The sequence below is a fragment of the Bos grunniens genome, chromosome 1 (genome assembly GCF_055505025.1).
Source record: "Bos grunniens cultivar Pamir isolate PY7600 chromosome 1, Bosgru_T2T1.0, whole genome shotgun sequence".
Taxonomy (NCBI): domain Eukaryota; kingdom Metazoa; phylum Chordata; class Mammalia; order Artiodactyla; family Bovidae; genus Bos; species Bos grunniens.
The window spans coordinates 40,202,285-40,226,275 of NC_141165.1; the positions used below are offsets into that span (position 1 = coordinate 40,202,285).

The window sequence follows — 23,991 nt, forward strand, 5'->3', positions numbered from 1 at the left end:
ATTCCCTGCAATCTAATTAGACCAGTTGGATCATAGACACACCAATGGACCAGCCCCAGGACTGCCAGGTACTAATGAGTTAAGCCTGGATTCCTAAAGCAAAGGGGATAGGTGGTCATGATGGGTGTCCATATTGAAGAAGGAGGAGCCAAGGGAAGAGGAAAAGCAGGCTAGATCCTTCATTGTAGCACATTTGGCTCACCCTGCCTCTCAAAGTCTCCTTAGGTAGTGTTACTCATCTAACTATATTCATGAACTGTTGTCTCCTACAGTTCCACATTGTTCTACCAGGCTAAATTGGGTTTCTTTCTCTGTTGTTGTTTAGCTGCTAAGTCGTGTTAACTCTTTTGCAAATGCATGGACTGTAGCCCGCTGGGCTCTTCTCTCCATGGAATTTCTCAAGCAAGAATTCTTTTTTTTTTTTAATTTTTAAACTTTACAATATTGTATTGGTTTTGCCAAATATTGAAATGAATCCGCCACAGGTATACATGTGTTCCCCATCCTGAACCCTCCTCCCTCCTCCCTCCCCATACCATCCCTCTGGGTCATCCCAGTGCACCAGCCCCAAGCATCCAGTATCGTGCATCAAACCTGGACTGGCGACTCGCTTCATGCATGATATTATACATGTTTCAATGTCATTCTCCCAAATCTTCCCACTCTCTCCCTCTCCCACAGAGTCCATAAGATTGTTCTATACATCAGTGTCTCTTTTGCTGTCTCGTATACAGGGTTATTGCTACCATCTTTCTAAATTCCATATATATGTGTTAGTATACTGTATTGGTGTTTTTCTTTCTGGCTTCCTTAACTGTGTATAATAGGCTCTAGTTTCATCCACCTCATTAGAACTGATTCAAATGTATTCTTTTTAATGGCTGAGTAATACTCCATTGTGTATATGTACCACTGCTTTCTTATCCATTCATCTGCTGATGGACATCTAGGTTGCTTCCATGTCCTGGCTATTATAAACAGTGCTGCAATGAACATTGGGGTACATGTGTCTCTTTCCCTTCTGGTTTCCTCAGTGTGTATGCCCAGCAGTGGGATTGCTGGATCATAAGGCAGTTCTATTTCCAGTTTTTTAAGGAGTCTCCACACTGTTCTCCATAGTGGCTATACTAGTTTGCATTCCCACCAACAGTGTAAGAGGGTTCCCTTTTCTCCACACCCTCTCCAGCATTTATTGCTTGTAGACTTTTGGATCGCAGCCATACTGACTGGCGTGAAATGGTACCTCATAGTGGTTTTGATTTGCATTTCTCTGATAATGAGTGATGTTGAGCATCTTTTCATGTGTTTGTTAGCCATCTGTATGTCTTCTTTGGAGAAATGTCTATTTAGTTCTTTGGCCCATTTTTTGATTGGGTCATTTATTTTTCTGGAATTGAGCTGTAGCAGTTGCTTATATATTTTTGAGATTAGTTGTCAGTTGCTTCATTTGCTATTATTTTCTCCCATTCTGAAGGCTGTCTTTTCACCTTGCTTATAGTTTCCTTTGTTGTGCAGAAGCTTTTAAGTTTAATTAGGTCCCATTTGTTTATTTTTGCTTTTATTTCCAATATTCTGGGAGGTGGGTCATAGAGGATCCTGCTGTGATGTATGTCGGAGAGTGTTTTGCCTATGTTCTCCTCTAGGAGTTTTATAGTTTCTGGTCTTACGTTTAGATCTTTAATCCATTTTGAGTTTATTTTTGTGTATGGTGTTAGAAAGTGTTCTGGTTTCATTCTTCTACAAGTGGTTGACCAGTTTTCCCAGCACCACTTGTTAAAGAGATTGTCTTTAATCCATTGTATATTCTTTCAAGCAAGAATTCTTGAGTGGATAGCCATTTCCTTCTCCAGAGGATCTTCCTGTCCCAGGGATTGAACCTGTGTCTCTTGCACTGGCAGGTGGATTCTTTACTACTGAGCTTCCAGAGAAGCCCTTCTTTCCCTGTTCAGTTCCGTTCAGTCGCTCAGTCGTGTCCGACTCTTTGCGACCCCATGAACCACAGCACACCAGGCCTCCCTGTCCATCACCAACTCCCAGAGTCTACCCAAACCCATGTCCATTGAGTAGGTGATGCCATCCAACCATCTCATCCTCTGTCATCCCCTTCTCCTCCTGCCTCAATCTTTCCCAGCATCAGGGTCTTTTCAAATGAGTCAGCTCTTTGCATCAGGTGGCCAAAGGATTGGAGTTTCAGCTTCAACATCAGTCCTACCGATGAACATCCAGGACTTACCTCCTTTAGGATGGACTGGTTGGATCTCCTTGCAGTCCAAGGGACTCTCAAGAGTCTTATCCAATACCACAGTTCAAAAGCATCAATTCTTCGGCGTTCAGCTTTCTTCACAGTCCAACTCTCACATCCATACATGACCACTTGAAAAACTATAGCCTTGACTAGATGGACCTTTGTTGGCAAAGTAATGTCTCTGCTTTTAAATATGCTATCTGGGTTGGTCATAACTTTCCTTCCAAAGAGTAAGTGTCTTTTAATTTCATGGCTGCAATCACCATCTGCAGTGATTTGGGAGCCCAGAAAAATAAAGTCAACCACTGTTTCCACTGTTTCCCCATCTATTTGCCATGAAATGATGGGACCAGATGCCATGATCTTAATTTTCTGAATGTTGAGCTTTAAGCCAACTTTTTCACTCCCCTCTTTCACTTTCATCAAATGAGTCAGCTCTTTGCATCAGGTGGCCAAAGTATTGGAGTTTCTTTCCCTGTTCCTTGCTGCCAAAAATATTCTGCTAGCTACACACAGGGCCTTCCTGCCTACTCCTTTCTTTCCTGGTACCTACCTGGCTCCCACAAGCTTTTCAGCTGTGAAATTCTGAACCTGACCCAGTAAGACACAGCTTTCCTCTGAGAACTGGCACCCAGGCCCAGGGCCAGCTGTGCACACATGCCCAGCACCTCTCCCCAGCCCTGCACTCACAGCTGGCATTGCTAATTGATCCTGGTCCTCCTCCTTGCTGGGTCCACACGTGGCCTCATGATGTTCAGCACCACACTCCAGGCAACCACTTCCAGCTGATTGGAACTGGCGCAGGGGATGGACCCAATTTGGCACATTAGCGTAACTAGACATCATCTTTTTTTTCTTTTTAAGTAGTTTCTTTGCCTTGTCAGTTCCTATTGAGATAACGACCAATTACAACTCTCAGGCCTCCCTCCCTTGTCTGTCTCCATATTTCCCTAAGCCTGGGCTTGGCACAGCCTGGACTTCCAGGCCAATGTACCAGGACTCAGATGAAAGTGAAAGTGTTAGTCTCTCAGTTGTGTCTGACTCTGTGACCCCATGGACTGGAGCCCACCAGGCTCCTCTGTCCATGGAATTCTGCAGGCAAGAATACTGGAGTGGGTTGTCATGTTCTTCTCCCGGGGATCATCCTGACTCAGGGATCTAACCCAGATGTTCCTCATTGCAGGTAGATTCATTGCAGGACTCAGATGGTTAGTGTTAAATCTTGTAACACCACTGCTCTGCCATTTTAGTTTAAAATCCTCTTAAAGGACTTCCCCGGTGGTCCAGTGGTTAAGAATCTGCCTTCCAATGCAGATTGGAATGCAATTCCAATGCAGATTCCAATGCAATGTGGGTTCAATCCCTGGTTGGGGAGCTAAGATCCTCCATGTGGTGGAGCAACTAAGCCTGCCCACTGTATACTGAGCCTGAATGCCACAACTAGAGAGCCCCCACACAATGATGAAAGACCCCATGTGTTGAAATGAAAACCCTGCATGTTGCACCTCAGATGCAACGTGGCCAAATAAATAAATATTTTTAAAAATAAAATAAAATCTTCTCTAGGGTCAATTTCCCTACTCTTAGCCTCTTAAATACTTTATATTTTTGCAGTATCATTTGTATTTTATAAAGGGAATATAATTCACTAGAATTCCAGATTGGGGAGGGGGGTATTGCTCCTTTCAAGAAAAATGATCAGGAAGCACTGTGGCAGGTCCGAGGGGAAGGGTGGTCACTTGTGAAGCTGTATGGCTTTAGAAAGAAGGCAGTGCCTGGGCAGTGGAGCTCAGGGAACGAGAAAACAGGAGAGCAGCTTGTTGTGGGGACCACATGGAGGGTAGTGATGTAATTCCTAACACTTGCTCAGAAGTGGCTCTCTGTCAATGAAACACATCCAAAGAGGGCTTTTAGAGGCTAGTCCTGCTATCCTGGGCGCTATAATTCCCCTTATCTTGCCCCCTCACAAGACTTTCCGCAGTGACATCTATTTGCTTCTTATTCCATCTACAGGTGACCTAGGGTTTCTTCTGAATGCACCCTCCGCTGTTCAACCCTAAGATCAGAACATGGAGGCCTGATCTTATTCAGCTTACAGATAATTTTATGGTGTTCTCTTTTACATACTTGAGCCTCTTATTCTATCTGTTGGAGAAGGAAATGGCAGCCCACTCCAGTATTCTTGCCTTGAGACTCCCAGGGACAGAGGAGCCTGGTGGGCTGCCGTCTGCAGGGTTGCATAGAGTCAGACACGACTGAAGCGACTTAGCAGCAGCAGCAGCATTCTATTTGTGTTTCAGGGGTCATGACTGCTTTTGAAGGGTACCAGAATATGCCACCCCCAAATATACCATGTTGGCATAAGAATTATTTTGAGCTAAAGGCAGTCAAGAAGAAGCGAGTATAGGAAAATCTCTGTTTTCTCCCCCATTTGCCAAAAGTAGAATGTAAATCTGTAAAGGTGTCCCTTCTCCTTTCTCTACCATGAAGGACAGAAGTGAGTCACCATCATGGGAGACACTCTAGACAGTTATTAATGACAACCCAGAAACAGCACCAGAGGAATCTACATAACAAACCTTCCTTTAAGTCCTCACTTTCCATTAGTTCCCCATACATTTACCCTCCTGTAATTTACTACCCTAGTAACTCAGTATTTTTTCATTTGTCTTGTCATTTCTCTAAAAATATATTGTTCTTCTGCTAAGATGTTATATAAGCCTAAGTTCTAACCACTGTTTTGAGTTACTTATCACCAAATACTCCCGTATGTATGTACAAATACACATGTTCATTAACTTCTCTGTTTTTCTCTTGTTAACCTGTCTTTTTTTTGCAGGGCCAACTCATAAAACCTAGGAAGATAGAAGGGAAAAGTTCCATTTTTCCTCTCCTACACTTTTTAAAAATGTGACTTTCTTTGAGTTCACTTTGACTTTCTTTTTTTTGAGTTTGACTTTGAGTTTACTTTTTTCCTAGCTTATATTTATTTAATCTCATTTTATTTTACTGCTTTTATTTTTCTCCTCCATTATAGCATAGTTTTTCATTTTTATGATTTTTAATAATCTTTTAAATTTCTCCTATTTACTTTTTTTTTTTTTTTTAATTGTTAAGTTTCAACTTGTGGCTTACTCAGTGGCAAGCAGGAGATGGTGGCATTAAATCATCTTGACACTGAAGAATCTTGGAATTAATTCCCCTTGACAGTCTTAACATTTTCTCCATTAGCCCCATTTAAACTTTGGTCTAAGAATTCAGGAAACTCCTCCCTAAATGCATGGCATAAATGTGTATCAATCTGGAATGTAATTTCCATCTCGGATCAAGTACCCTGTTGTCCCTTTATGTGAGAGTCACTTAGGTACGTGGGAGAGAGTTGTGGTCACAGGTGGGAATTCAAGTCATAAGTAAGGAAATAAAAGGAAGAAGCTGGGGCCTTGGAACTGGCCAGCTTACTAGGGCAGAGAAGCAGCTGGGAGGTTACCCCTGGGCTCAGGGCGGATTCCAGCAATACTGGACGGGACATTAGTTTTATAGCCCTGTGACGAATCCAGGGACAGAGTACCTGGAGCTGTTTCCTCAGACATGCACTGGCCCAGGGCCTGCCCCTGGTTTAGCCTTGAACAGAGGAGCCAACAGAGGGGGAAGCACCCACTTCCTGCCGAGAGAGGGGCATGTTTCTGTGGGGCGATTCTGCACTGTCCTTTTCTGCCTTGTCACAGGTAGTGGCTTCCCAGGGTTTGAGGAGAAGGGAATGGGGCTTCTTGCAAGTTAGACTCTGCAGACAGGAGCAATGCCTGTGTGTAAAATGCCGATATCTCTTAGAGAGATTTAACAAAACTAAAAGTGGGTTGGGGGGAACATCCTTCCTTAAGAATGTACTACTTTGGCTGAAAAACCTTTAACAAGGATTTTCTGCTCTCTGAAATCTTTTTTTAAAAAATATTTATTTATTCTATTTATTTTATTTTGGTTGCTCTGGGTCTTAGTTGTAGCATGTGGGATCTAGTTCCCTGACCAGGGAGCATGGAGTCTTAGCTGATGGACCACCAGGGAGGTCCCTGCCCTCTGTGACCTTGACTGACGTTACTTGGCACCTTCCAACTTGGTGAATCAACTTGGTGAGTTCCCCTCTTTCCCCTCACTGATAAGACATTTTTTTTCCTTCTACTTTTTAATCTTGGCAAGAAGGAATGTTGGCCAAAGGACTAGCTTATTATTCAGCTTTTTAAGCCGAATATTTGTGTAAAAAGGATGTGACCAAAATGATATGCGAGACTTTTTCATGCTTTATCTCCATACTTGCCTCTATCAGGATGGAGGAATTTCAATTGTTAAGATCAAGGCATCCCGTCCCGTCACTTCATGGGAAATAGATGGGAAAACAGTGGAAACAATGGCTGACTTTATTTTTCTGGGCTCCCAAATCACTGCAGATGGTGATTGCAGCCATGAAATTAAAAGACATTTACTCCTTGGAAGGAAAGTTATGACCAACCCAGACAGCATATTAGAAGGCAGAGACATCACTTTGTCAACAAAGGTCCATCTAGTCAAGGCTACAGTTTTTCAAGTGGTCATATATGGATGTGAGAGTTGGACTGTGAAGAAAGCTGAGTGCTGAAGAATTGATGTTTTGAACTGTGGTGTTGGATAAGACTCTTTAGAGTCCCTTGGACTGCAAGGAGATCCAACCAGTCCATCCTAAAGGAGATCAGTCCTGGGTATTCATTGGAAGGACTGGTGTTGAAGCTGAAACTCCAATCCTTTGGCCACCTGATGCGAAGAGCTGACTCATTTGAAAAGACCCTGATGCTGGGAAAGATTGAGGGCAAGAGGAGAAGGGGATGATAGAGGATGAGATGGTTGGATGGTATCATCGACTCGATGGACATGGGTTTGGGTAGACTCTGGGAGTTGGTGATGGACAGGGAGGCCTGGTGTGCTGTGGTTCATGGGGTCACAAAGAGTCGGACACAACTGAGCGACTGAACTGAACTGAGGCTTAGGGCCACTAACAATGCAACTTGCAGGCCCTGCCTCCGTCCTTGTCTCTTAAGAGGTTTGAGACATATTGTAAATACCTTGAGCCACTGGTAGCTAAAGAGAATGAAACTCTGGAACCACCACTTGGTTGCTGGCAATTGCCAATCACAATCAGATTTCTCTCAAAACAGGGATTCACTTGAGTCTTATTTAAAGCCAGCGGGCCTTCTGTTTGTCACTGCCATCACATTTAATGGAGCTAGAGAGATGTTTGTAATGCAGCGACTCTGGTCATTTTGAGTATAATGCAGTTTTTGAGGATTGGATTAAAGCTAGTCTCTCTCCAGGAAAGTTCACAAAATGCATGGATATTCGGAATGCTCCCTACAGCTTCCTGCTCTTCCCTGATTATTAAAGCACATCCTGTGACCTCAGGTTAAGAATCATTAATAAAATATTATAATTGTATTTGTTAATTGGTCCTCAATAGATTTGGGGAAAATAATTTTAATGACATAGGTAAATGCTCACAGGATAATACTAAATGAAATATGAAAGTATATTAGGTATAATCCTGGTTTTGTATATATATGGTTTTATGTGTGTGTAAAGGCTTAAACAAAATTTACCAAATACACCAAACTGTTCAGAGTGGAAAAGAAAAAAGAAGAATCATTAATAAAGAATGAAGCTATAAGCACAATGTTAATTTTCTTAGTTTATGTGCTATTTGGGGTTAATCAGAGAGGTAAAAGAAATGAAAATACATATTAAGACACTCATTACACTGAATTGGCTTCTGTGATTGTGGAGGCTTGCTAAGAAAGTGTCATCAACCTCAATGAGGTGTCCCTCCAAAAGTCGTATGTTGAAACCCCCAAGATAATGATGGGTTTTGGAGGTGATTAGGTCATGACTGGGGCTTCCCAGGTGGCACTAGTGGTAAAGAACCCGCCTGCCAGAGCAGGAGACATAAGAGACACGGGCTCTATCCCTGGGTTGGAAAGAGCCCCTGGAGGAGGGCATGGCAACCCACTCCCGTATTCTTGCCTGGAGAATCCCATGGACAGAGGAGCTTGGTAGGTCACAGTCCATGGGGTGTGTCCATGAAATTGGACACAACTAAAGTGACTTAGCACATACGCATGCATGTAGGTCATGTTAGTGAAGTTCCCATGAACCTTTATTAGAACCCTTATAAAAGAGACCCCAGAAACCCCTTTTGTCCCTTCACCATACAAAAACACAGCAAGAAGATGGCCACCTATGAACCAGGAAGCAAGTTCTCACCAGACATCAAATCTGCTGGTGCCTTGATCTCAGACTTCCCAGCTTCCAGAACTGTGAGATATAAATGTCTGTTGTTTAAGTCAGCCAGTCTACGGTATTTTTGCTACAGCAGCCTAAACAGACTAAGCCAGCAAGTCTGAAATCCTAGGGCAGGCCATCGGGAGTGCCAGACTGGAACTCCTGGGCACGGGGTAAGACTGATGTCTACAGGTGGAGCATCTTCCAGGAAGCCTTAGCTGTTCATAAGGCCTTTCACTGATGGAATCAAGCCCACTGAATTATGTAGGATAATCTCCCTTCCTTAAAATCAATAGACTGTGGATTTTATTATTATTATTCTAAATTTATTTTATTAATAAAATATAGTTGATTTATAATGTGTTTCTACTGTGCAGCAAAGTGATTCACACATATATATATATTCCTTTTCATATTCTTTTCCATTATGATTTATTACAGGATATTGAATATAGCCTGTGCTATACAGTCTGACCCTGTTGTTTCTCTCTTCTATATATAATAGCTTGCATATGCTAACCTCAAACTTCCACTCCATCCCTCCCTCCCCCTCCTGTGGCAACCCTAAGTCTGTTCTCTATGTCTATGAGCCTATTTCTATTTCATAGATAGGTTCATTTCTGTTATGTTTTAGATTTCACATATAAGTGATATCATATGGTATTTGTCTTTCTCTTTTCAATTTACTTCACTTAGTATGATAATCTCTCGTTGCATCCCTGTTGCTGAAAATGGCATTATTTCATTCATTTTTATGGCTGGAGCAGTAGTCCACTGTATATATGTACCACATCTTCTTTGTTCATTTCTCTCTCAATGGACATTTAGGTTGTTTCCATGTCTTGGCTATTATAAATATTGAAAATGGGTTTTATAAAATCTTTTATTTACGCTCTTTTTTTTTCTTTTGGCTTTGCAGCACGACTTGAAGGATCTAGGTTCCCTGACCAGGTATTGAAGCGGGGCCACGGCAGTGAAAACCTGGAATTCTAAGCACTAGGCAAGCGGGGAACTCCCCTGACCATGGATTTTAATCATACTGGCAAACTATCTTCAAAGTAGTACCCGTACTAGTGTTTGATTGAGCAACTGGAGATTGTAGCCTAGCGAAACTGACACATAAAACTGACCATCACAAGTATGATGGTATTATGGGTATGTGCAAAAACATCTTTGTTCTCAGAAGATACAGCTTGAAAAAGTTAAGGTAAAGTGTCATGATGTCTGCAATTTATGCTCACCTGGTTTACAAAATGCACATATGGAGAGAGCAAATGGCAAAAGGTTAATACTTGCAATGTAGATGGAGGGTATATGAGGGTTCACTGTATTATTATTTCAACTTTTCTGTTTGCCTGAAAGCTTTCAAAATAAAATTCATGAGCTAAAGTAGCTCAGATCTCCTGCCTGGCACAGTATCTGCTGGCTCATAACACAGTAAGTGCTGCATGAATTAAATAAAGGGCAGCATTTCACTCACAAAGTTGTCAGCAAGATAATGTGGCTAGGGTTGTAATAATAAGAAATTTATCCTGGTCTTCCTCCATCCTTGTTTAGAATATCCCATTGATAAATAACCAATAGCTAAGGCATTTATTGAGGTGAGTGGAGGCTGCATGATGTAGCAGAAGAAACACTTAGATAGGAGCCAGGAATTCTATGTTATAACAGCAAGCTGTGTAACTTTGGGCAAATTGCTCACCTACTATGAACCTATTTCCTTGTCTGAAAATGGGGCTTATTATCCCTGCTTTTTTCAGGATTGTTCTGAGGGAGAAATTCAGTAACAATTGTGGAAATGCCCTGTAAGCAGGAGAGCTGCACAAGGCCTCCCCCTTGCTGTTGCTACATGCAGGATCTAGGCCTGCGTGGTATCACATGTAACATCCCTGGCTTGGGAAGAGCCTTGCAATTGATGGAGGATCATAGTTTAATTGGCAGCATTTTTTTCTTTCTTAACAGTATTTAAAATAATAGTGGTGTCATAGATTTGATAGAATACTGTGGCTGAGTGATCCTGGGCGATGACTTGACACCCTTCAAACTTCATCTTTTTCCTCTTTGCTTTGGGGATGTGCATGAGTGCTAAGTCGCTTCAGTCATGTCCGACTCTTTGTGACCCTATAAACTGTAGCCCACCAGGCTTCTCTGTCCATGGGGATTCTTCAGGCAAGAATACTGCTGTGGGTTGCCATTCCCTCCTCCAGGGCATCTTCCTGACCCAGGGAACAAACCTGCGTCTCTTGTGTCTCCTGCGTTGGCAGACGGGTTCTTTACCACTAGTGCCACCTGGGAAACTTTGGGGATAAAAGTACTTTTATGGTTGTTATGAAGATTAAATAAGATCAAGAGTGCAAAGCACTTAGTAAGTATTCAATAAATAGCAGTCCTTCATAGTACTATGCAAATATCTTATTATTACTTAGTACAGAATGTATACAGTCTCTAAAGATCCTGCCTGTAGAATCTACCTTTGCCACCCCATTTTTGAAGAAGAAAAGAATACAGCCATATCAAGTTTTCTTTGGGAAAAAATGACCCCAAATGACATCTAGATGATTGCTTTGCATGTTAGCTCTAAAGAAGTAGATCTGAAAACAGTGTCAGAGCAACAATCTCTTTTTCACTTTCAGTTCCTCCTGGCTGGATGCTGGCAACATTTTCACAGCCACACTTCTGGGGACTGCCTGACTCAGGCTAGGACCTGGGTAGTGTGGGTCTCTGTGCACGCAGAGGTTTTGAGAATATTGCGATCAGCCCTGCCCTGGGCCAGCTGCACTGCAGGCTTCCCTCAACAAAACTCCCAGAGGTTTCTCCCATACTGCTGTAGCCAGCCAGGTTCTGAAGCCTCTGGTGTCCAGAAACCAGGGATGGCAAACACATGACCTGCAGTAAAACCTTTTTCTGTTGACCTGCAGTGTGAGGATTTAATTTGCATGATCTCTCCTGTGGAGGGAAGCCTGTGAGTCGTGCCAGCCCAAGTGGCCTGTGTTAAGTGCTTCCAACCAACAGGCAAAATCAAGACCTGCTGCCAAGGCTCCAGCCTTAGCTTCACAAACAGTGTCTCCTGCGTGGCATGGGGAGCAACTGGGTGTTAGGATTTCAACATGTGAATTTGAGGGGAAACACATTTAGACCATAGCAGTGGAGGGACTTCAGTTTGGCCAGTTCCCTATTGATGGATGGGCTGCCCTGGTGGCTCAGGTGGTGAAGAAAATGCCTACCACGTGGGAGACCTGGGTTCAATCCCTGGGTCGAGAATATCTCCTGGAGAAGGAAATGGTAACCCACTCCAGTATTCTTGCCTGGAGAATCCCATGGACAGAGGAGCCTGGCTGGCTACAGTCCATGGGGTTGCAAAGAATCCGACAAGACTGAGCGATTAACACACTCGGGCATGTGTGTGCACACACACACACCCACACACTGTGATGGACACAGCTGTTTGGCGGGTTTTTTTTTTTTTAGTACGTGTGGTCCAATATACCCTAGGTGGTACGCTTGTCAGTAAAGGCCAGAGGGTGAGGGGGAAGCCCTAGGAAACCACTTTAGTGATAGAATGAAATTCACCAGGCATGCACATTGCATGGCTTTGGGTGATCTTCGTTCTGATTGAAGGATTTAATTGCTGTGGGCCGCATGTATTGTGAAGCACAGTGCTAGAAGCACAAAAGGAAACCAGGCCTTATTGTTGGTACTTTGGAAGCTAATTACAAGGAAGGAGTTAACATGCTGCACTGTTTACGGGCACTTGAATTCTTTCTCATAATGAAGCTTCCTGGATTCCTGGAAAGGACACCAGACACAGAGTGAGAGGAGCAGAATCTAACCCTGCAGAAGAGCAGGTTGCTCAGAGATAAGAGCTGTGGCCGCTACAGCTCCAGGACTGGACCCCCAAGGTGATAAGATACAGAACGGGATTTTTCTTGGTCTGGGAATTGGTGGCCAGGGCCAAAGTCGAAAATGAAGGATTCTACAGAGAAAGGTACCAAGGAGCCTCTAAAGATTGGAGCCAATCACTGGCCAACCCTCTTAATTGCCCCTGTGCCCCTCCCCATCTATAGGCCAAAGACAATTGGCAGCAGGTAGGAGTGAGGATGAGGGGTGTGGAGCCAGTGGAGAAAGTGAAGTGTTGGAGTTGTGATCCATCAGCTTATGGGGGTGGGATGGTGTTGTGGCTATTTCTGCAACTTTAAAGTCAAGTGAAGGAGTCTCAAGGGGTCATTTGTAAAGACAAGGGTCCTGAAGGAAGTGTGCTTGATCACTGTGGTATCTTCTATTACTGCTGTAACACATTGTTACAAATTTAGTAACTTCAAGGGCTTCCCTGGTGACTCAGATGGCAAAGAATCTGCCTGCATTAAACAATGCAAGTTTATGATTTTACAGCTTTGGAAGTCCAATCAATCTCAGTGAGCTAAAGTCAAGGTGTTGGCATGTTCCTTCTCTCACTCTGGTTCCATCATCACATGGCTGTCTCCTGACTTTGACCTTGTTCCCTCTCGTTAGGACCCATGTGATTACGTTGGACCTACCTGCATAACCCAAGATAATCTCACCATCTCAGGATCCTTCATTGAACTACATCTGCAAAATCAAAGAGATCTACTGACCATGTAAGGTAACATATTCACTGGTTCCACCGACATGCACATCTTGGGAAGCCAGTGTTCAGCCAATCACAACCATGGTTCTTTGATTGAACAACAGCTTGGGCACTAGACTTGTTGAACTGCCTTCCACTACGTGATTAAGGCAAAATAGAATTGGAGAGGGATGTGGAACTGTGGGGGTTGGCCACAGGGTAGACATCACTGACTAGTTAATAAGGATGTGAGAGTTCCCCAGGCATCCAGAGAGTGGCCCACTTGGGGAAGGGGACCCCAGGTGAAAGGAACTCTGGGCAGGATTACCAGCTGCAGCAATTGAAGGACTGGGATTGGGTGAAGCAGGCTGAGAGCCAGGTCTCCTAAATCTATGTGGGAGCAGGAGAGAGTACAGACCACCCCTCTCCTCATGTTGGCCCCTGCAGTCACAGCTTGGTTATTTGGAAAACACTGCATCAAACATAAGATGGGGAGGTATAAACTACCTGGGCTTTCAATAACTTTTGACAACCAGAAAACGAGGTCGGCCCAAGATGTTGTGCTAGCCAGGAGGTAAAGAAGAGTCAACAGTTTGACAGTTGGGGTTCAGTGATGAAAGAAGAAAAACTACAGCTATTTCATGTTTGTGTTACTAGCCAGGGCAGGCTCTTCAATAAACCCGTTATATTTCTTCATATCAGGGCTGGGACTCCAAGGAGAGAATGGAGAATCCTGGAAAGACATAGCAGATATCTTTTCTTGAGTGCCACTTGCAACACCCCAAGAATGAACATTTTCCCCTGAGCCCACACTTGTCTTAGTTATGTATGGTTATCTGTGTAGAAAATTGAGGGCAGGAGGAGAAGGTGGCAACAGAGGATTAGATAGTTGGATGGCGTCATCAACCTGATGGACATGAGTTTGAGCAAACTCCGAGAGATGGTGATGACAGGGAAGCCTGGCGTGCTGCAGTCCATGGGGTCGCAAAGAGTCAGACAGGACTTAGGGACTGAACAACAACAGTCTTTGTGGTTGAATAGTATGGAGGCCCATTTTAAGCTGAGTTAGAGGAAAGGATTTTCAACATAGCAGTACTCAAGTAAACTGCTTGAATGGTTGTTTTTCTGGAGTGAACCACAACTCAGCCCCAAACTTGCCTGGAAAGAGGCACCTGAAGATGATATGTCAACATCTAGCACCCTGACTCATATTCTATTTCTGCAACTGTGTGCTCTATGGGAGCAGGGCGGTTAGGAGGGCCAATGACCACAGGTTCTCATCCTAGTTTATCACTACCAGATATGTGACTTTGACTGAGTTTCTGAATCTTTTATGCCAACATACCTAACCCAGAGTAGGTTTCCATTTCTTTCTTCAGTGGATCTTTCCCTGGGTCGGGAAGATCTCCTGGAGAAGGAAATGGCAACCAACTCCAGTATTCTTGCCTGGATTCCATGGATAGAGAAACCTGGAGGGTGGGTTGCAGTCCATGGGGTCACAAAGAGTCAGACGTGACTAAGCACGAGCATGCACACACACCCCTAACCCAAATAAGCAAACACAATCTTTCTTGGTAGATTTTTGGCATTCTTCAGTATTTGCAATGGTGGGGGCCCATTACGTGAACTTTTGCAGCTCCACTATTGAGTTTCAAGGAAGAGAAGTCTCCGGCTGAGTCCTGCTACACATAGATGTCTATTAGCAAGTAGGTACAGGACATGTATCGTCCCTATTCAGTAAGCTTGGTGGAAGCTCGGCTATTGATTCCCTATAGCACCCCTTGCATAAAAGTCACCTCTGAGGCCAGTGCAGCTATATTTCAGTGGCAGGATTCTGTGAGCTGTTTTGTTGGAGTCAGGCAACCAACAAAACCCTGGAATCAGCAGGTACACTCAGGACCTTTTACAAATGCTGATCAGCCTTGGGGGTCATTGATAAGGGTTAAGTTTCTTATGTACCACTGATGCCAGTGGCTCTTGAAATTATGTTTTTCATCTATGTATGTTGAACAAGCTATTAATTTGACCAATGGAAACTCATGTTTAATATCCATTAGGCTAATGAAAAAGCTTCAAGTGCTGGTGAGAGATAAAAACAGCTGAGGAGCTTATAGCAGCTCCCTCTGGAGTGGGGCCTTCTGATTAGATGCCAGCAAACCACCCATGGAGTGTATATTCCTGATTAGGGCATGACTGTCATGAGGGTGTAGGCCAAACGAACTAATATGCATATTTATAGCACATTGTTTATGTTGAAATATTTTAAAGCAAGCTACAGATGACATGAGACCTCTCACACCCTGGCTTCCTCTTCTGTAAAATGAGGGTAATGACACCTACCTCACACGGTTGTCACCAGACTAATAAACTAAGAGAAAGCTTAGTATGTGGTTTAGTCATTCAGTTGTGTCCAACTCTTGCAGCCCCATGGACTGTACCCCTCAAGGTTCCTGTGTCCATGGGATTTTCCAGGAAAGAATACTGAAGTGGGTAGCCATTTCCTTCTCCAGGGGATCTTCCTGACCCAGGGATCGAACCCCCATCTCCTGTGTTGCAGACGATCTCCTGCATTGCAGGCAGATTTCTTTACCAACTGAGCCACCAGGGAAGCTCAAAGCTTAGTATATTGCCTGGTAAATACTAGCGGCTCAGAAGGTGTTAGCTGATATTGTTATTTCTTGCCTAGATACACTTAAGCAAACTTTTTTGAGAAATTATGTACCCTATTGAACACTTCAAAGTTGATATCTAAAACTTTTCATTACAGACATACGTAATAGAAAAGGATTTAATTTCTGACATGTAGCAATTATTACAATTTTAAATTAAAACTGATATATCAATCTTTTAAATATATACAATGGAATCTAAATACAATGCTTGGGTGCCGGGTATCCTGATTTTAAAAACACACAAGCAAACTTTTCTTTCCTGTGAAAACTCTTCTGTGATAAAGTAGGACATTTTATTTCTTTACTTTTTCTTCTTGAATTTGCATTTCCATTTCACTTACCCTACAAAATTTTCTTCTAATGTAATATCTTGAAAGCCTCTTACTGATTGGGCTGTTGAGTTTTTTGCAACAAATGTATGTATGTAAATAAAAGTTTTATAATTCATTTTATTTCCTGTTACCTTAAGCCTCCAAATGTTAGAAATATTTAGTTTGGGTTACCATCACAGTTATTTTTTTTTTTTTTTGTGAGGAGTTGATCAGAATGACATAAATGTATGATATATTTTGATAAACCTGTGCCAAAGAAAAAAATAAGCTTGTATTAGAAATAAACTTAATAAGATGATTTTTAAAAATTTATATATCTGGATGAATATTGTTTATTTCTAGAATGAGACAAGGTTTAGCATCAAATACCTTTCTATTTTTGTTTTTATTTATAATGAAGAATGAGAACATTTATTCACATATATAAAACGTTGGGAGTGGAAAGACTCTTGCTCCAGCAATGACATTTAATTCTTTGAACTCTGTGTATTTTAAGGGGTATTATAGCAACCCCTGAGAATTAACTTGGAAGGTGTATTACAAAAGCAGTGACGTTGTTGTTTAGATTGGGTGGGCCTGGTAGAACTGATTTATTCGTCCCACCTGGGCAGGGCAGCACAATTAGCTGAAGTGTTTGCTGAGGGCAACTGCAAAAGAAAAGAACTAAAAACTCATGCTCAGTTGAAAAAATGTAACATGGGAATTTCTTTCTTATTTTGATACGTGTCAACCAAGTATTTTTGTTTTTCTTTCCTTATTATCCTTTTATCACATTTTATAAAATGTGTCAATAGTATTTAACTTTACATCTCAGTATGTGAGTTACAGGATAGCAAAGGGGAATGTGAATCAGCTAGAAGAGTGAACATCACCCACAAACAAAGGACTTTGCGTCTTCTCTTGGAGAAAGGATCAGTGGGGTTTTGGTTGTGTGTGGGATAGTTGTATGATGTCAGGCAAACATGGCTTTGCTTTGGCCTTTAGAGATTGAGTTTGGTTTAAGTACACACGTGTGGGTGCAGAGTTGACGAGGCATAGATTGCACAGCTTTGAAGCATGTCAGTTTGGCCAGGCTGAAAAACATCACCTAGAATCCCCTTTTGTATATGTTTCCTCGTTAGGGTGCACTGCCCGGCGGGATCCTGGTAGTGGGTAGGGTGGTGGGGGGTGACTTGGAGGGTGAAGGTCAAGCAGTCGCCATATTGCAGCCCATGCAAGTGGTCATTATCTGCTGGTTCACCTCATTGGCAAGAGGCTGCAGCTGGGTCTGCTTTAGCTCTTCTGACTCCCAAGCAGGGAGATGGGTTCACCTCCATGGAGAAAGGCCCTGGCTTCTGCAGGACACCACTATCAGAGGCAACAAGAGCTGATGTTTCAGTCTGCCTTTGTGGGTCCCAGCTTGTTCTTGGTCTCCCCAACTCTGTATCCATCTTCCCTTCCTGATTTCCTGTCCAGCATCAGTTGGTAAGACGAACCCTTACTGTGATAGTTAATTTTCGGAGTCAGTTTAGCTCAGCTAAGTAAAGCCCAAGTAGCTGGGAAATTATGATTTCCCTGAAGTGGGGGTTGGGGGTGGGGAGTCTGTGATCTTTGGAAGAGATTAGAATTAGTGAACTGAGGAAAGCAGCCGGCCTTCCCCTCTGGGGACTGATGTCACCCAATCCACTGAGGGCCTGAATAAAACACAAAAGTGGCAGGAGGGCGAATTCACTCTCTTTACTCAGAGCTGAACCGTTCACCTTCCCCTGCCCTGGGAATTTGGTGCTCCTGGTTCTCAGGTTTTCGGATTTAGGTTAGGATTCATACCATTAGCCCTTGGTACTCAGGTCTTTGGACTCAGGCTAGATATCACCGCCAGACTTCCTGTTTCTCCAGTTTGTAAATGGAAGTTGTGGGTGATTTCTCAGGCTCCGGAACTGCACGAGCCAATTCTTACAATAAATCTCCTTTTATCTATAATAGGTCTGCATCTATCCTATTAGTTCTGTTTCTTTGGAGACCTCGAATACATTTATAGAGACTACTTAACCAGCTCCCCAAATTGCATGGGGTCCAAGTCCTGTAACAAACCCCATTTTAGTGGTTCTGTTTCTTTGATAGAACCCTGACTGATGTTGCTGCTGCTGCTGCTAAGTTGCTTCAGTCGTGTCTGACTCTGTGCGACCCCATGGACTTCAGCGCACCAGGCTTCTCCGTCCATGGGATTCTCCAGGCAAGAACACTGGAGTGGGTTGCCATTTCCTTCTCCAATGCATGAAAGTGGAAAGTGAAAGTGAAGTCGCTCAGTCGTGTCTGACTCTTAGCAACCCCATGGACTGCAGCCTACCAGGCTCCTCCATCCATGGGGTTTTCTGGGCAACAGTACTGGAGTGGGGTGCCATTGCCTTCTCCCCTGACTGATGTAGTAGGTTATAAAAATGAATGAAAACCAATATGCCATTTTAAAAAATTTGCAATAAGGCAATGCAATTTGTGGCTCACATTGTAAGTTATTTTATTGTTGAAGCCAGTATGTAGTTTGATAAGGCAGTATTTCCCCTGAGCGTGGGAGCACAGAGAAACCCTGGTGTTCTGTCTTGGAGAATAATTATAGTGGAAGTTAGCATAAGAATCTGAAAAAACTTAATTTTTTTGACATCCTAAACAAACTTTTTCAATTTATTTTGTAAAAGAAGAAGGTAAATAACACTAAATACTAATTGGTCCAACAGCCAGTCATTTTATTTTTTTAAATAAGAGATTTATAATAGTAAACATTTTATAAAATGAAATAAATGAAATTTTACTCTAAAATAAATGTTTCATGATATGTAATAAAATATGTTTTAAGTAGACTGTTAACAATACACACTGAATCTCAGAAAATGTTACCTATATGTTCATTCCATTGTATCTTGAAAGTGAACGTCACTCAGTCGTGTCCGACTCTTTTCGACCCCATGGACTAGTTCATGGAATTCTCCAGGCCAGAATACTGGAGTGGGTAGCCTTTCCCTTCTCCAGGGGATCTTCCCAATCCAGGGATTGAACCCAGGCCTCCCTCATTGCAGGCAGATTCTTTACCAGCTGAGCCACCAGCAAATCTGAAAAATATTCTTATTACATTTAAAAGAATCAGCATCACTAATCTTTACTGTTTTGGCTGCTCAAAGTTGCTTTTCTTTCCAGCTAATGACAAGTTTTAGGCATGAGTATTGAGAACAGCAGGAAATATTTGCTTGTGTTTAAATAAATGAAAAGAAATTATTTTTTAGTACTAAGGATTTCTGATGCTCTCTTTGCTGTCATGAAAATCTCCCTTGGATGATTCATCCTTTGAAAATGGGTTGAAAAATATGGACAAGCGATATAAACTAACAGTTCACAGAAGAATCGCAAATTGCTTCCATTCATAAGGAAAAATGTTTAGGTATAAGAGAAATGCAAAGTGCACCAAGAGAAACAGAACTCATGGAGATGTGAGGAGCAGAGACCTGGGAGTGTTGGGTTAATAGGTGATGGAGACTGATGGATGAGATTCTGAGTCGGAGATTCAGGGAAGAGGAAGGAACACTGGCCCTCAAGTGACAGCAATATGTAAAGAGAACACCTCCTCTAGGTGTTAGCTATGTGGGGGAGAAAGCAGCTACATTTTGAGATGGCGGAAGATAAAACTCAGGACAGAAAAATAAAAATGAAAACCAAACTGCCAAGATGCAAAATTGACCAAAAAATTTTAAGAGTTTGACAATTCTGTTGATAAAACCATGGGAACAGAAATTCTTTTATATTGCTGGGGGGAATGTAAAATGGTACAACCCCTATGAAGGGAATTTGACAAAATCTGGCAATATTACATATACACTTACACTATCCCAGAAAACCATTTCAAAGATTGACTGGCAAAAATACAAAATGATAAACGTACAAAGACTCATCTCATTGTAGCACCAGACTCTGAGTGCAAATGGGAAGAATGAAAAAGCCAACAAATAAAGGGAAAGTTGAATAACTATGGTAGACACACAATGGAATACTAGATAGCGATAAAAAGGAAGGGAGTTCTATAGGACAAACAGCTCATTTCTTTCAATAAGTGTCAGGAATAAAAAAAGGAGAAATGGAAGCTGTTAGAGGTTAAAATAGATTGGATGTGGTCTAATGTGATGAATTTTGTTTGAATCCTAATTTCAACAAATCAACTGGAAAAAAGTCATTTTTAAGATAATTAGGAAAATTTCAAACATGGCATAGGTATTAAAGGATCATTTTTGTTAGATGTGATGATGACATTGTGGTTATACTTAGGGAGAGGTATCAAAAGATGTATCTGCTGAGATATGTACAGAAATAGCTATCAGTAATGTGATCTGTATAGTGTTTGCTTTAAAATATTCCTTCCCCACTATTAATAAAATGTTTGTGTGTGTGTGTGTCTGTGTGTGTGTGTGTAGGGAAATACATGAAACAAGGGTGGAAAGATGCTGATTATTGTTGAAGCTGGATGATGGGTACTTGGCTTATCACACTATTCTATTTTTGTACATGTTTGGAAATTTCCATAGTAAGTTAACTATTTTCAAATTCAAGAAAAGAGAGTGTTGCTGCTGCTGCTGCTGCTAAGTCACTTCAGTCGTGTCCGACTCTGTGCGACCCCATAGACGGCAGCCCACCAGGCTCCCCTGTCCCTGGGATTCTCCAGACAAGAACACTGGAGTGGGTTGCCATCTCCTTCTCCAATGCATGAAAGTGAAAAGTGAAAGTGAAGTCGCTCAGTCTTGTCCGACCCTTCAAAACCCCATGGACCGCAGCCCGTCCGGCTCCTCTGTCCATGGGATTTTCCAGGCAAGAGTACTGGAGTGGGGTGCCGTTGCCTTCTCCGGAGAGTGTTGCTAAATAAAATTTATTTTTCCCACCCTATACTTGATCATATACTTTAATACACAATGTCCCAACACAAGCCAAAATACTCAATTGCATTTCAGAATGATAGTTTTATTTAACAGAATTCCTAACCCATTGGCTTTCACTGTTCTGAATCTCATGCACACCAACAGCAGCTGACCTGTTTAAAGGTTGAGCTTTTTTTTTAGCTTTAGAGGTATACAAGACAGAGAAGTAGGAGGATTATTGGTTCCAGATTAATTAGCAAAGACACTCTTTTTATTTATTTTTAAAAAGGCTTTTAATTTTATATTAGCGTATAGCTGATTAGCAATGTTGTAATTGTTTGACATGAACAGGAAAGGAGTCAGCCATGCATGTATATGTATCCATTCTCCCCCAAACTCCCCTGCCATCTAGGCTGCCACATAACATTGAGCAGAATTCCAGGTACGATACAGTAGCTCCTTGTTGGTTGGTTATCCGTTCTAGATAGAACAGAGTGTACATGTCCATGCAAGAACTCTAGTTATCTCCCCCATTCATCCCCCTGACAATCATAAGTTCATTCTCTAAGTCTGTAAGTCTCTTTCTGTTTTGTAAGTTAATTTGTATCATTTTTTTTTTAGATTCCACATATAAAGGATGTCATATGATATTTCTACTTCTCTGTCTGACTTCACATAGTATGACAATCTCTAGATCCACCCAAATGGCATTCTTTCACTCTTTTTAATGGCTAGGTAATATTCCATTGTGTGTATGTACCACATCTTCTTTATCCATTTCTCTGTCAAGGACATTTAGGTTGCTTCGATGTCTTGGCTATTGTAAACAGAATACACTCTTTTTATATCTTCAAAGGTTTTTATACTCTGGGGAACAACACAACCATAAAATTTGGAGTAGATGATGGCTTAGTGTGGGAGAAAGGCTATTTTGATGCAGCCCTTCTAGGTGGGTGGGTTTTAGCAGAGTACATAAGCAAGCACAAGGTCTAGAAATCAGGTGCCTTAAAATAATCCCTGCACTATTTTCTCTGCGGAAGTCTTTGTTTATCCACAAAGGTCCACGCACTCATGTGAAGACTGCTCATCTCAGTTTGGCGTGTGTCCTCAGCATCCCCTGACATTCTGCTTCTCTGGCAGGTCTTGGCATAGGGTGGCAGTTTGTGCCCCGTCCAAAGGTGCCAGAGCGCTAGAGTAGGGAGGAAGTCCAGCTCCATACTTGCCAAGCCTGCAGTCTGGCAAGGAAGGGCCTTCATGTAACTCATCCTCTGGGGAGTTTTCTGTGTCTTGCACAGAGGTGACATCTGTGCTAATGGAGACCCAGACCCTGGGGGTTCATCCTTGACCTTATTCCAGTTCCATCACCTTCTCAGTATCAGATCTTTAGATTTCTGCTGGTAGGAATTCTGAATTATCTGTACTTTGAAGTTTCAGTGGCTTTGTGTTGACTGTAGAAGTAGGGATCTTTCTTGTATCATCCACTCAGCAGTGTTCAGAGGACAGCAAATCTTGGGAGTCTCAGGCAGACACAGACTCTAAAGTTATCTTCATCTTATCCTCCCTTTTCTCCTTTAAACTCTTATGCCCTCATTGCAAACTCAGATGCTTTCAGCATCTTGAAAATTATACAGAGATCCTTTTAACAATTTGGATATACAATGCTTGCTACAGAAATATCTTTAGAATAACATTTTCCTGATTATGAGAATTATACATGTTCATCATAAAAAAAATTGGAGATTTTGTGAATAAGACAAAAAACTGTACCATGCAGAATGAGTATTAACATTTTGGTATTTTCTAAGTATCTACTCTTCACATGTAGATATCTATGTAAGTCTATTTGACAATGTTAACAGTAATAACAGTTTTACATCTCGCTTTTGTTATTGTCTTTAAACAATTTTTTAAATTTCGTTTATTTTTTTAGCTGTGCCCACTCTTAGTTGCGGCATGCAGGACCTATTTCCCTGACCAGCGATTGAACCCAGACCCTCTGCATTGGGAGCATAGAGTCTTAACCACTGGACCACCAGGGAAGTCCCTAAACAATTTTAAAAAAAATAATTAAAGGATGTACTAGAAAAGGCACTGTGCGAGGCTGTAGGGTATACAATGCGTATGTGTGTGTATGAACTTATATATGCACGACTATGTTATTCAGATTGTTTCCAAAAGTAAAGAGGTAATAGATATTATCTCTGCTCTCCTAGACTTTCCAATCTAGTAGAAGAAATAATACATATACATAATCAGCTTCAATACAGTGGCAGCATATAATAAATCATGAATTCCTCGGAGATAACTTGGGGATGGGATTAATCTACATATTCATATTCTGGGCATTTTTCTGTTCTAGTGGCTGACACTGAGGAACTCTAACGATAATCCTAGCTTCTCCTCCCCTGTGAATGAACAGTTTTTGCTTTTCAAATGTAGAAATCATGGAAAAGTTTGGTGAACACATGACAAAGGGATGCTGAAATCAACAGAATTCATCTCCTTTTCATCGTTCCCCACCTCTGAAAGGTGATTCTGCCAAGGCTCTGTATTGTCAGAGGCAGTTAAAGTCCTGGGCGGCTCCGTCACCTGTCTCTGGAATGTTCTGAGGGTGAGGAGTGGATGCGACATTCAAAGAGTGAGAAGAGACTTTGCTTCTCCCTCCTTGGTGTGCCATGGGAAAACACTAATTTAGAATAATTAAGAGTAAGTAATGGAGAAGCCATAATGGGACGCTAGCCATGCATGTGACACAACAGGAGATTGCCCCTGCTAATGAGGAGGAAAGACCCAGTCTCAGGCAATTCAGAGACTGAGCAGTGAATTCTCACCTAAAAAGTGAGACTCACAGATAGGAGGGGACTGGGAGAACAGATGTGAGCCTATCATGGGTGAATGTATCCTTTTCAGGGGCCAAGAGTTCCTAGCCTGTCTCCTGGTGTGTTTCATGTAATTTTCTTCTTCTTTTGTGCCTCATCCCCATTGTTTA

The 23,991-nt window shown here is 42.1% G+C and overlaps 1 long non-coding RNA gene across 4 annotated transcripts; it reads left to right on the forward strand.

The window, feature by feature from the left end:
- The first annotated feature begins 5,648 nt into the window (after positions 1–5,648).
- On the forward strand, positions 5,649–21,028 carry LOC147379312 (uncharacterized). Of its 4 annotated transcripts, none has more exons than XR_015132828.1 (6): positions 5,649–5,970; positions 6,238–6,369; positions 9,462–9,493; positions 12,317–12,441; positions 13,052–13,163; positions 18,232–21,028. It is a non-coding gene; the product is annotated as an uncharacterized LOC147379312 (long non-coding RNA). The 4 variants fall into 4 exon arrangements; XR_015132810.1 differs by having other exon boundaries at positions 5,653–5,970; positions 9,462–9,749; XR_015132814.1 differs by having other exon boundaries at positions 5,654–5,970; positions 9,462–9,749; positions 13,052–13,158.
- The last annotated feature ends 2,963 nt before the right edge of the window (positions 21,029–23,991 follow it).